The sequence below is a fragment of the Etheostoma cragini genome, chromosome 1 (genome assembly GCF_013103735.1).
Source record: "Etheostoma cragini isolate CJK2018 chromosome 1, CSU_Ecrag_1.0, whole genome shotgun sequence".
NCBI lineage: Eukaryota > Metazoa > Chordata > Actinopteri > Perciformes > Percidae > Etheostoma > Etheostoma cragini.
Window position 1 is genome coordinate 5,658,244 of NC_048407.1, and position 13,259 is coordinate 5,671,502.

General features: G+C 40.5%; 1 long non-coding RNA gene across 1 annotated transcript in view; it reads right to left on the reverse strand.

Moving 5' to 3' along the window:
• The window catches only part of LOC117942695, an 11,261-nt gene extending 5,324 nt beyond the window's left edge, over positions 1–5,937 (reverse strand). The window contains exons 1-2 of the long non-coding RNA XR_004656195.1: positions 5,850–5,937; positions 987–991 (exon numbers count right to left, since the gene is read on the reverse strand). This is a non-coding gene — a long non-coding RNA (uncharacterized LOC117942695). The remainder of the gene's footprint in view (positions 1–986; positions 992–5,849) is intronic.
• Between the last annotated feature and the right edge of the window lie 7,322 nt (positions 5,938–13,259).

Here is a 13,259-nt window from a genome sequence, read left to right on the forward strand (position 1 = left end):
CCACCCGATCGAAGGCCTTCTCCGCGTCTAGAGAGATTACAGCTTCTGCAGTCAATGAGGTACTGGGGGAGTAGATCAGTTCTCTTTTTTTAACAGGGTGTTATGTGCCAGACTATTTTTCGGCTTTGAGCTGTTGCAAGGCAACTATCGGAGATTTTGAGAAGTTAGTTGGCCTGGCTTAGAAAAAGTCAATAGCAAACCAACTAAGTATATTTCCCTAAATGTCAACTTTTTGCTTTAATCATTTGGGAGTAGGGATAAAGTTAGATTATATAATCTTTAAAATGTTGGCACTGACTATTCAAACATGTGGTCATTGAGCACATAAGAAGGTGGGTCCATGCAAATTCACAAATTATTTTAAGAGGATGGAAGAATAATCTACCATGTCCCTCTTTCTTATTTTATCTTCAATTAGGATCAGCGCTTAAGTCATACAGTGTCCCGTGGCAGAGGCCTCTGACCATCCATCCTATCCAGAAGTTATTTACTGTGCAGCCTAAAAACTGGGGTGTGGTATTCAGGCTTTATCAGTTCTTTGTGATATCTGGCCGCTCTGCCCTTCCTATTGAGAGGATCTGGGCAAAAGATTGCCCAGGCCTCGCTCTCAATTGGTATGATGTACGATCTAACATTCCAGAAGTATCACACAATCCAGACATCAGCCAATTCACAACAATTTCATTCTTAGGACATATTTCACCCCTGTGCTGTTAGTCTTAGGACTAACAGCCCTTTATGCACTTTCGGCCCAATTAAAGCTTAAGGCACATATCTTCATATGTTCTGGGAGTGCTCTCTTGGTTGTCAGTTCTGGAACAATATTGCATCCGAAATTTCCGCCTTGTTTAATGTTACTGTGCCTGTTACGGTCAATGTCTTGATTCTGCATGACCCGTCAGCCTTTCAGCTCTCTAGAACTCAAAAACGTGCTACATTTGCTAGACTTACTGTACAGCTGCAGAGAAAATGATTGCAACCAACACATGACCTTTCTATCCGTGCATGGACCATTTCCCTCTTGGATGTAGTTTTTATGGAACTTTCTAAGGCACGCATCCATGGAGCGCCAGGAAAGACCCTGGACAAGTAACGCATCATCGCTGACTTCCAAACCTCAACCTGAGCATGTGTTTGGTCCTGTGTCTGTCTATCTGTGTGTGTGTATGTTTCTGCATGTGTTGTTTTGTCTCCCTCCCTCCCAGCGTTCCTCTTTGTTGAATATATAAAAAGTAAATGAATTTTTAAAAAATTGATCACAAAAAAAAAGAGTATGGAAGAATGAAGGGGTGCCGTCAATCCAGGAGTGGCCTTGTGTGATGGCTAGGGTAACGTAGTTTGAAAATATGTCATACATGTGATGAAGGAGACGGAACGGACCCTAATGCAAAGCTCAGATGTTTATTGAACAGAATACGGACAGAATGTTGGAGGGGGGTGAGAGGAATCGGACGGCAGGGACCAGAGCAAAAGTCCAAAGGCTGGGCGCGGGAAGCAGAGAAAAATCTGGGGGAAACGGGGAGACCGAGGCTGAGAGGCCAAGGGGGAGGCACTGGAACCTGGAGAGCTGGAGAGTGGAAGAGGGGAAGGCTGGAAGCGGGAGAGGAGGCAGCAGGGAGCCGCGTGGAGGTGACCGGATGGCAAGACCAGCTGATTGGAGGTACTGCAGCGTGGTAAAGATGTTGGCTGAGGAAACAAACACGGAAAGAGGGGTAAGATGAAAAAGGACAAATCACAGGTAAGTACCAAGGTTTTTCTGAGAGCTTGTTACGTGCGTCATCAGGGTGGTTGAAACAACGATCAAGCAAGCATGGTGGGTGGATCCGGGGTTGAAGTACTGGTCTTGTTTGGAAGGAGAGTACGGCAGGAGAGGGGATGATGAGCTGAGGAGCAGGTGTGGGAAGTCAGCTGGTGGGTGCTGGCAAGGGGGAAGGGAAAACAAGGGAGAAGCACAAAGGCAGGCAAACAGGGAAAACAACAGGAAACCAAAGCAGGAAACATAATGGGAAACAAAACAGAAAAAGTCACAGCTAGCTGGACCCAACCATCACAGTACAAACAGTTTGCCTCTTCTTGTTCTGTGTGTGCGTAGTTGTCATACGCTACTACAACTTCTGCTACTGGGGAAGAGCTAATAGAGGGTATGTGTTCTTTTCTGGGGTCCCAAATGAGTAATCGAGCAAGTCAGACGTCTGTGGGAAAGGTCCTACGGTATATCCACACCGCATCCACGACTGTCCAAAGTGTAGCTGGGCCGGGCTCGCCATCTCAAGTATTCTCCAAATCTTATCTGGACTTTCAAAAAAACAACCAGAGTTTCTCTACGTTTATCAACTTGACAGGAAAGGTCTAGGCATTCATTATCTATTCATCCTAACCCGCCCGTACAAGACCATCTGTTGTCCAGGTACTTTTCCTCTAACTGAGACTCTGTTATCCTTTTTGCAGTACTGATATTGCACCTGATCATATGTACTGTGTACAATGTTATTTTCTGCCTGTGTTTATTCAGGTAGCCATTATTAAGATATAAGATACAAATACAGAGTTCCACTAGCTGGAAAAGGAGGACAGTTGTGTTGCCATTTCAGGATGTGTTGAGTAAACCTACATGTATTTTCTAAGATGCCATGTCTTGGCTACAATCCTATAACAGGTGTACAATAACACTCTGAGACATTTTTTTTTAAGTACTATGCCAGAGAAAAACATGAACTAGGTTCTCCGGTCAGTACCCTTGATCAAGGCACTGGCTCAGATCTGGAGTTGGTCCCCGGGCGCTGTAAATGGCTGCCCACTGCTCCCTTGAGGGATGGTTAAATGCAGAGAAGGAATTTTGCTACATGTATGTGTATGTGAAAATAACATACCTTAACTTTTATCTGTAAGAGTATGAGAAGTGTCTGCCATCTCAGGATATTATTCATATTTTGTTTATTTACAGAGCTTTGCAAGCCAAAATTTCATCTCATTTGGAACATATTGTTTAAGTTATTGGACTTTCTTTTCATGACAATTATTTTGGGTAGTGTTTCTCCTGTAATTATCATTTCACGATGTATTTTACTGTTTATCATTTCAGCTGTTTTACCTTAGGAGATATTTACAGAATGCATGTATACTCACACTTCATATTCCCTGGACAATTTCAGTTTCACTACATGTCCAAATAATATTTTATTGTCATGTTGGGTATTTCTTCTGTATCAATGTGATGTTCCTGTGTGTCTGTGATTTTGATTGGCACTCAGGTTATGCACTTACCTGATTATTCATGTCCTTAACATAACTGTTTATTCCTCTGATCTAATCCCAATAAGTATATTATATTACCCCTAACCATGTTTTCTGGTTCCTAAACTCAACTTTATTTTATTTCCTGGCCTAAATTTATTATAGTGGTATGGTTTCAGATCAACACTCATAACACCAGGACTTTTACTTTGAAATACCTTTATTGTAAAGGACATGTACACATTTAATAAAATCACAGACTTGCTGTTGTAACCTATTAAAAGATAATAAAGTCACATATTAAATTAGTTTTAAGCTTAAAAAGGCCACTTTTGAGGCTGAAACGTAGCTGACAAAATTTCTACAACTAGATCATGTTTAGTTTTTTACTTGTTTTGTTCACTTTGTTCCTGTCCGCGGAGGATAAAAAACGGCGAGATGACGTTGAAAGTGTCACCCACCAGCGTGACCAAGACCCCGGCAGCATGAGAACGTCAACCACTGCTTTAACCATGTCCGTGATGGCTCCCAATACAACAGTTAATGCCGTCAACAGAGCAAGGGGAACTGTTGTTTCAACCGGGACTGCGGTGGCTTTCAAAGGATGAGATACACTCAAGGCGGACGGCGCTTCAACCAGTGCCCGGGATCCGTACAGGACCAACCCACTAATGAGTGGACTCACTTCATGTATAGCAGCTCATTATATGATTATAGCAGCGAACCACCTTAGCAATGTGACCGCAGCAGAAAACCATGTTTTCTTTCAAAAATGCCCCCAAACCTCACAACGGTCTTTAAACCAGCAGCTCCCAATGCTGCAACGCTTCATAAATAGATAGTAGTGCAAAACACTCCTTATCCTCCGTGATCAGTATCAGGACAGCATAGAGGTAGACATCCAGATTTTTTAAATATAACTTCAGCCTGGGCCAGAACCCATTTTGACCATAGATCGAAACATGAGACATTGGTCTCTTTCCACCTCTTCAAATGCGCAGAGTGTAGATGCATAGACATTGTGCAAACGCTTGCAGCAAAATGGGATTTTAGAAGCACTATATTTCCTATGGATTAGATATATTATGTCAAATAAACTGTAACAACAAACTCCTTGCACTCGCTGAGAGGAGTTGCAGATTAAGATAAAGCTGCAAAAAGAAAGATAAGAGAAGAACTCACCAGTTCCTTTGTGAAGCAAGAGAACAAACACTGTCCAGCTTAGAAGAATAATTTAAGAAGAGTTATTCTTGCCGTCTAGATACATTAGATAGTAGTCTCAATATTTGATTCACCCTTTAACGTTTCTTTGCTCTGTATAAGTTCTTATGTTGAGCAGGATGCGACACTGGGCCTAAGCTGCAGGAACATGGAGATATAATCAGAAGATGTTGATGGTTAGGACTTGAACTGGAGATAAGCGCTGCAATGAAAGCCCTCCCAGATCACATTTGTACCCCAACAGAAAAACCTGGAATATATACAAGAAAAACCTACTTGATTTATACCCCAACCTGAGCATTGGACTCGGTCTGCTACTCACCCTCCCTATTACTGTTGCCTCTGAGTAAGGAGTTGTTCAGCTCTGAAACTCATCAAGACTTACCTCTGGCAGGAGAGTGTGTCAGCAGCGGCTGTTGGATCTTGCTTTTATATTGATAGAGCAAAAAGTCAGTAGAGCACTGTACATGGAGGATATGATAGCATTCACAAATGCTAAAGCCCAGAAGATGAAAATTAACATAAAAACATAAGCCCCTCCTCCTAAAGGGTAAACCATTTTCTTTTTTACACGAGTGAATTTAATGGGAAATTTTGTCATACACATCCGTGTATGTGCGTGTGTGTGTGTGTTGGTTGGGATGATGGGGCCTGTCGTTTAGTTCTGTAGATTTAGATTGTTCTTTGTCTTTACACATGTATGTTTCCCATTGATAAAATGACATATGGGGAGAGAGTTGTGGACATTTACTGCACTTAAGCAGTAGTATATCGTGTTAAACATGAATATATACTGAAGTGATACCATCAGACAATGTCGGCAGTATTGACAGCAACATAGGCTACAGAATATTTAGTTCTGTCTTGGCAGGTGCAATATTTGAAAATCAACAACACTATTTTTTAATTACATTTATATCTGCAATCATGTCAAATCCTAGGGACTTTAAAACAACAAAATGTAATTTATTAAATTAATGTGTGTCAAAATTACATCTTTTTGCGTTCTATTTTGCCTGGAAACACTTCCAAAACGCTTGCCTGTCGCGTGAAAAATAGGTGTTGGTCCTATTCCTAGCATGCACCTGTTTTTGGCGTGGCTGAGACATGTCTGAGACGTGCGTGTCATGCAGGCAGTGTGCAAGCTCTAACCTGTTAACATTGGAGCCAAAATAAAAACAACACGCCACGCAGCTGACATGCTCTAGCCACGCAGGCAGTGTGCAGGAGCCCTAATGCCCCGCCCTCTTTTTAGGACTAATGATATAGGACCCACTCACTTTTACCATCACTAATTCAGCACATCTGTCTGTTTTACTTACCAACAATGTAAAGAACCCATGACCCATAAATCTGTATAAGCTACCAACCTGAAAAACAGCTTTTATGAAGACAAACGTTACGTGTGTTAGCTTAACTTACAGACATATAGTTATAGGCTAAAACTGACATTTGGAAACTTGGTAACAAAATGTTTGCTGCTTAGTGCAAGGATCCCGCAGTCTTTCCATTCTCCTTGCTGATTCCTCACAGTGCAATCGTGGCTCCAAACAGGAACTCTTAAGAAGAAAAGTGCTGATGAGAATATTTTGAGCAACCCTGTTGAAACTATAGTGGACAAGCACAAGTGCTAGTCGCTACTTAAACAGTGGAAGTGACGTTTCCACAGCGCCTGCTAGCAGCGAACAATGCAAAAGGATTGAGATAAAAAGGAGAGATTACCCGAGTTACCTCAAATTTTGAGCAGTTTTTTTAGCAGTAAACCTGCCTTCAGCGTGAACTGCCTGTAGGTGAATAGGGCACGCCTTTGCTACTCAATTTTAATGTGGTCCATGATGGTGGTACTTGAGAGGGTCTAATGTTTAATTAATATTTGATTTCTCAAGTGGTAACTGGTGCAAAATGTTTAAGAACCACTGGTCTACAGAGACTAGCACCTGTTCCTTGATGCTAGTGTGATAATGCCTTAAATCAATACTTATGTCTTTAGTTTTTGCTACATTAAGTTGCGGAATGCTATGTCACACCAGTGCACAAACTCATCAACAACAGGACCGTGGCGGTTTTCATCAGCATGGAGGAGACTGACTGTAACAGAGTCACCAGCAAACTTTAAAGTGAATTTGTTGTTGGCGGAGGTCATCAGTATACCGAGGAGCGGAGGAAGGACACAGCCCTGAGGGGACCCTGAAGATGAACTCAATTCTCCTGATAAGCATCATTCCCCCTCACTCTCTGAGTTTGTTAAGAAATCAAGTATCCATCCAGAGTCAATTCTAAGTTTTTATATATACCGTATATAACGGTATATATATATACACAAAAAAACTTATGATAAATGATATTGAAATTGAAAGAGTAAAAGAACTTACATTTCTGTGAGTCTTGATCGATTAAGGTGGAAGCCACATATACATTATATTAATGCCAAAATATCCAACTGATTTGCTATACTGTATATAACCAATCATTTATTAAATCAACGCTCATTTAACATATTGTATTGTTCCTTCATAATGCCATACATTACTCACTGTTTGGAGGTATGGAGAAACACTAACAAAACCAACACTGAATTCATTCTTCAAAAGAAGTGGTTATAAAAACCACTCAGAGCACCAACTAATCCACTATTATTTAAATTAAAAGCATTAAAATTCTGAGATTTGACTTTAAAACTGCACAAATGATGTACAAAATAATGAATCATCATTTTTTGAACACTATCCAAGAGATGTTTCAAATGAGAGAGAGCAGACAACACCTAAGGGTAACATTTGTATTTAGAAAGAAACTTATAAGAACAAATCCTAAATATTAGTGCATCACTTTAGGGAACAGCTGCAGTGAAGAGATGAAATCATGTACAACAATGAGTAATTTCAAGAGATTATTTAAAATTAATATATTAAAGGGATACGAAAAGGATTTAAAGTGATAGTATTATATGACTGTATGGTTTCTTGGCATCTATATACTAATATGTCTACAGTATATACTAATATATTTATATACTAAGTCTAGTATGGATGTGTTGTTATGTAATCTGCCATAGATAGATGGTATAGAAAGAAGAAGAAAGGGACAAAAAGAAACAAAATCAGTGTAAATGTGTGTAGGTATGTATGAATCTGTGTCTATGATGTGTATAAAGGTGAAAAATAAGATTTTGTATTTAACAAAGGATAAAGGTAGAGAAAGGGGGGTAGGACCTGAGCTATTTATAACGATGCAGTGTCCAATGACCTGACAGGATTTAGCCAGTACTGATGAGCAATGGCCTTAGACCCAATGGAACGTCACACCAAAGCTGCTGACTGAAATTTCCTTTACCCACCATAGGGCCAGTGATGCTTTCCTAGCATGGGATATAGGGCTTCACCATCCACATTTGTCTCCCACCCCTCTTTACCAGACCCAAGAGGAGGAATAATGGATTGAAACATTTGAAGCTGCCCATGTCAGGTCTCTTATATAAGTGTGTGAATGCTGAAACACCTGCCATGAACCTTCAGGAACCTCCAGCAGCAACCCGTGCAACGCATGTTGACTCCAACATCTGCCCTCGCTGCTCTGCTTTTTATGAAGCTCTTGTGGCAATAGTGTTGGGGAGACTGGAGCTGCAGACTCAGGACCAGAGAGCATCTCCCTTCTGGCATGACTCTCGCAGACTGAGAATAACTGCCAGCTCTGCCAAGAAGGTGCCGGTCAAAAGCAGCCCCCAAGAGTTCTTCCAGCAACACGTCTTCCCGCGTTTTCATGGAAATGCTGCTACCAGACATGGTGTGGAGGCTGAGGTGTCGGCCCTAAAATGGCTAGAAGACAGTGGCTACAAGGTTACACGCCAAGGCACAGTTTTGTGTCCTGGAGAGCCCTGGCTGTCAGCCCACCCTAATGGGGTTCTGAGTTCAGGGGAGCTGCTAGAAATTAAATGGCCTTTCCTAAAAGCAAATCAAGCACTGGATGAATTCATTAGGAGTCAAAAATATGATGTAAGATTGTCGAGGGTATTCCTAAGTTACAGCTTAGTGGACCCCGCTACTTCTACATGCAAATTCAAATTGGCTTGTTCCGTAAAAGTTGCATGCAAGTTGCTGATTTGGTCTCATTCAAAACAGTTGATGCTTCACATCCCTCATGATAAGACGTTCTGTGCAAAGAATTTGACTAGACTAAGAGGATTCTTTTTCAGAACTATGCTTCCTTTTGCTATAGACCATAGACAGTATAATATTAATGGGCAACGTAAAACTTGCATAGTGTGGTTACAGCCGGTAGAGTGTGCCGTACACCCTGTTACGAGTTAATGAACCACTGAAACCGTTTTGGAAACACTATTTTAAGTTACAACAAGTTACAAAGTGTTGCTTTAAGTCTTCTACAACACAGAATGATGTTCATTTTTGGAATTATGGTCTTGTTGATTTTCAAGTTGGCGATAAAGCAGGGGGTGTTTTAGGATGTGATTGCCAGTGGAGCAAAGTTTAATGTTGTGTCGAGTTTTAAAAATAGCGATTTTATTGCTATCATAGAAGCGCCAATATAAAGAAGCTTCTTCTATATAAGTTTGTATGGGGTACAATTACAAAAAGACCCTAGGTTGCATTTTGGCGAGATTTACACTTTAAGTATCTAATTCAGTTCCTACTTTTGTACCTTTTTTCACAGAACTTAAATCTCTATCAAAGTCACTTAGATTGTTGAAAAACAAAAAAATTGTGGACACTATAGATCTTTTTTCCCTGAAAGCTCTGACTAATTGTAAATTTGTGTTTACCTCTTGTTATTTTATCCATGTAATGATTAATTTCATTGTTTAGATTACTTTGTATGTTTTTTTCTTTTTTTGTGTCTTCACAAGTTTGTACACTTGATGTATATGTGCTATTTCTGTTAACCTGATTCCTTGCATACTGCATTTTGTCAATAAAAAAAGATTTAAATTTTGATCAGCAAAATAAAAATAAGTTTGAAAAGATTGGCAGCTCCTCCCCACACTGCAAGAAAGGGGTGTCTAAAAACAAGATAAAAACAATAAATCTGAGGGAAAAGGTACTACAACATAATTTCACTTGACAAACTTGCTTGATTTAAGATTATAGTGTAAAGTTGAACACTTAAAATGAGAAATTCAATTGTCTTCACGTTGAGCTGCAACTTTGTGTTTTTCTGGGTTGAAATTTCAACATTTTGTTCTTTTTCTACACTTTTCTCAACGTTTTTGTAAATTTAATTCCCATTTTTTGTCACTTTTTGGACTTTTTTAAAATTAAGTTTTTGTCAATTTTTTAACAATTTCTTTGCCCTTTTTTCCAGTGTTTTTGATGTTTTTGTGTCACTTTTTTAGCGTTTAAAGCGTTTTTGTAGTTTTTTTTTCCAACATTTGTTACTTTTTTCAACGTTCTTTCTGATATAGAAAGTTTTTGTAAACCGGTCGAATTTGACCCGAGGACAACACAAGGGTTAAAACAAGATTAATTATCTAACACTTCTAAATCTAATTAGTTATGTACCTTGGTAAGAACCAACTAATTAGCAGTGCAAACATTCCTGCATGGTGACCAGACAAAGGAACATCGGTTTGATTTATGTTTTTATATTTTTTTTATTTGCTCTCACAATAAAGTTCTACTGCCAGGGATGAAACTAGAACGTGTGAACGTGCGCGTCGCTGGATTGGGAAACCCTGGGTTGATTGAACTAGTTGGAACCACTGTCGTGACACAGCTTAGGCAGGACCGCAGCTGTTAGAATAGGTGAAGCCGGGTAACTGAAAGAAATCCGGGTCATGTTGATCTTGATTCATAGTCCAGGCCTCTGGTGAGATAGAGGTTGCCCTTGTCATTTAGTTCTTAGGAACATGCTTAACTAGTTTATGTTTCACAAAAAACAGTCATATACAGGCTATGCTAAAGAATCAAATCACGTATCAGTTTAGCTTTGGTAGGCAATCTGATATTTAGAAAACCCAATTTTTCAAGAACACAGTAAATGCAAATCACTTCACTTTATGAGCAATATAAGCATAACCTTTAATGGGTAACAAATGTCTGTTTGTAATTTCCATTATGTTTAACCCAAAGAATAGATGTAATGTGTGGAGATTCTTCTGCGGTACATCACCCCCTGTATGTGTGTGGCTCTAACATTTTCAGGAGCTGCAACACAGAAGTAATCCACTGCTGCAGCAGGCAGGAGGTCTGAACTTATTGATGTGAAACATTAACAGTCTGCCGTTAAACCCCTTAAAATTGCTTTGAGTTTAGTGGTCGTGCGGTCCTAAACAAGGGCAGAGCAGCTGTCTGTCAGCTTTGGCCTGGCCAGCTATTTGGTGGAATGAGACGGCCAGATTGGTATCTAGTTCTGGGAATAAGATCAGGTCACGGTCTGATAGGAGGTTTCATGGTCTACAGGCTGAGCTGTACCAGGTTCGCACAGCTGCCTACGACTAACTGGCATCTCACACACACATTCACACACACACACAAGAGTCAGCTAAGAATCAGATAAAGCGAGTCATCCAGCATCCGGCGGGTAAACGGGACTTCTGGGTAGGGGCGCTGTTCATCTGCAGGTACGGTGTTACGCAGAGCTGGTTAAAACACACTACTGCTAGCCAGCTAGCTTTGGCTGGTCGAGGTGCTACCGAATGTTGAACAAGATATTTTTTGGGCGACCAAAATGTTCCAATTAACTTTAATAAAGTGGAAACACACAGTGAGTAGTTCATAGTTTTAAGTTTAAAACACAGACAACAGCCAAAAACAAGTCCAGGTCTATTTTAATGTTCACGGTTCCATGGTTAGCAATGCTAAGACTCTGTCTTGATCGACAGATAGGCGTGTAGCCACGCCCCTAAAGCCTCCCCTTCTTTATCTTTTAATTTAAAGTAAATGGGACCATAATTTACGAATTTACTTGAAAGTAGCGATTGAGACCATAATCTCATTGTGAAAATGTTCACTGGGGTATCAAGTGAGAAGTGAGTCATTTTCTCATAGAAGTTTATGTAGTCAGACTTCTTTTTGGAGCCAGAGGACTCTGCAATTCTCATAATCCCATGCAACATCATCCAGATTCTGTGTTTACATCACTGATTTGGACTGAGAGCCCCCTAGGGCAGAAAATGACATACTGTACGTTGAAGTCAACCAGGCACATATAACAAAACTTAATATAATGTTCAATTTATTTATTTATTTAAGATTTAAATACAAAAAATAAACTAATCATAGGGTTTCTTCACAGAATTAGAATGTGTTGGACACTGCATGCATGCAGTTGGAAGTATGTGTGTTCCTACTATGCAATGCTGGCATTTCATGTGCACATGTGCGTGCATGGGGGATGCCATGCGTATTTAACTATGAGGTCTCACATCCTTTGCACTACAATGCTTTTCTTCCTGAACATGGCTGAGGCAGATGATTGATGGTCTCTCCTCAACTGCTCTCACAATACAACCTTTGAGAGGCGATCTGCTGGGTCAGGGGATGGGCAGAGGGTCTTCCACCTCTGTTGACCTTTGACCCAGCTCTCTTATTGCCACTGCTTTGTGCTTGAATGAACACTGATTGAACAGGACAGCGGTGGCCGTGAGAGACGGGATCTTCTTCGTTGGCACTACGTCAGTGTGAAACAGATTCAAGTCGATTCAATGTCTATTTGAAGATTCAAAAACACTGTTCTTTTATCCCCAGCATGTTCCCTTGGATCAGGGAGGCTCCAAAATCAGGGTAGCAGCTGTCGCCTTGGTCCCGCTCCACGTTCTGTGATGCCATGTTCTACTGCTACACTGCAGTGCCCTGCTACGTCCTGCTGTGCCTTGTAATGCTGCACAGCGTCCTGCCATGCCATGAACTACTACAAAGAACTGCTACCAACTACTATTTCTTTCTATTTTTGTTATTTCCACTCTTCATTCTAACCCCAACCGGTCGTCAGACACCGCCTACCAAGAGCCTGGGTCTGACCGAGGTTTCTGCCTTAAAGGAAGTTTTTCCTCGCCACTGTTGCACTGTTGCTTGCTCTGGAGGAGACTACTAGAACTGTTGGGTCCTTGTAAATTATGGAGTGTGGTCTATCTGTAAAGTGTCTTGAGATAACTCTTGTTATGAATTGATACTATAAATAAAATTGAATTGAATTGAATTGAGTTTAGACGGAGCCCCCGAGGAGATTTTCGTGGCATTTCTTTAAACCAATCACAATTGTCTTGGGCTTGGGCCTCTGAAAAATCATCTTGGTTCGGCTTGTTTAGGTGGAACTTGTAAGTTTAAAAGTGTACAGATTGGACATATAGTCCAGTTAGCTGTCTGGATTTAATCTGCAGAGTTCTGAGGAGCAGGTAACCATTAGAATTACAACACAAAGAAAGTATGTTGACGGACATCCGGCCGAAAATTATGGACATGCGTCAAATAGTGCGTCGGCACCAGAGCAACCCTGTTAATGAATAATCAATATAGACTATTTAGGGATCAATATGCTATAAGAAACAAAATCCTCTTCCTGCACAATTGTTATTATCATGAATATGTGTCTGCTACGAGGTGCTGGCTAACGGTGAAAACTCTCTTAAGCAGACATCTAATTTACTCATGAAAATGCATTAACTTCCATTGCAGAACATATATACTAGTGTTGTCCAAATGAAGCTTCATGAACTATTAATTGTATTTGTTGATCCCACTAATTGGTGCTCTTAGTGTAAAGGAACAGGCTTTAAGGAATGATTGCTCAGTGGGCTTTTAACCTTTTGTTTAACAGAGAGTCCAATCAAGTGGGCTCAGAAAAGAATGAAA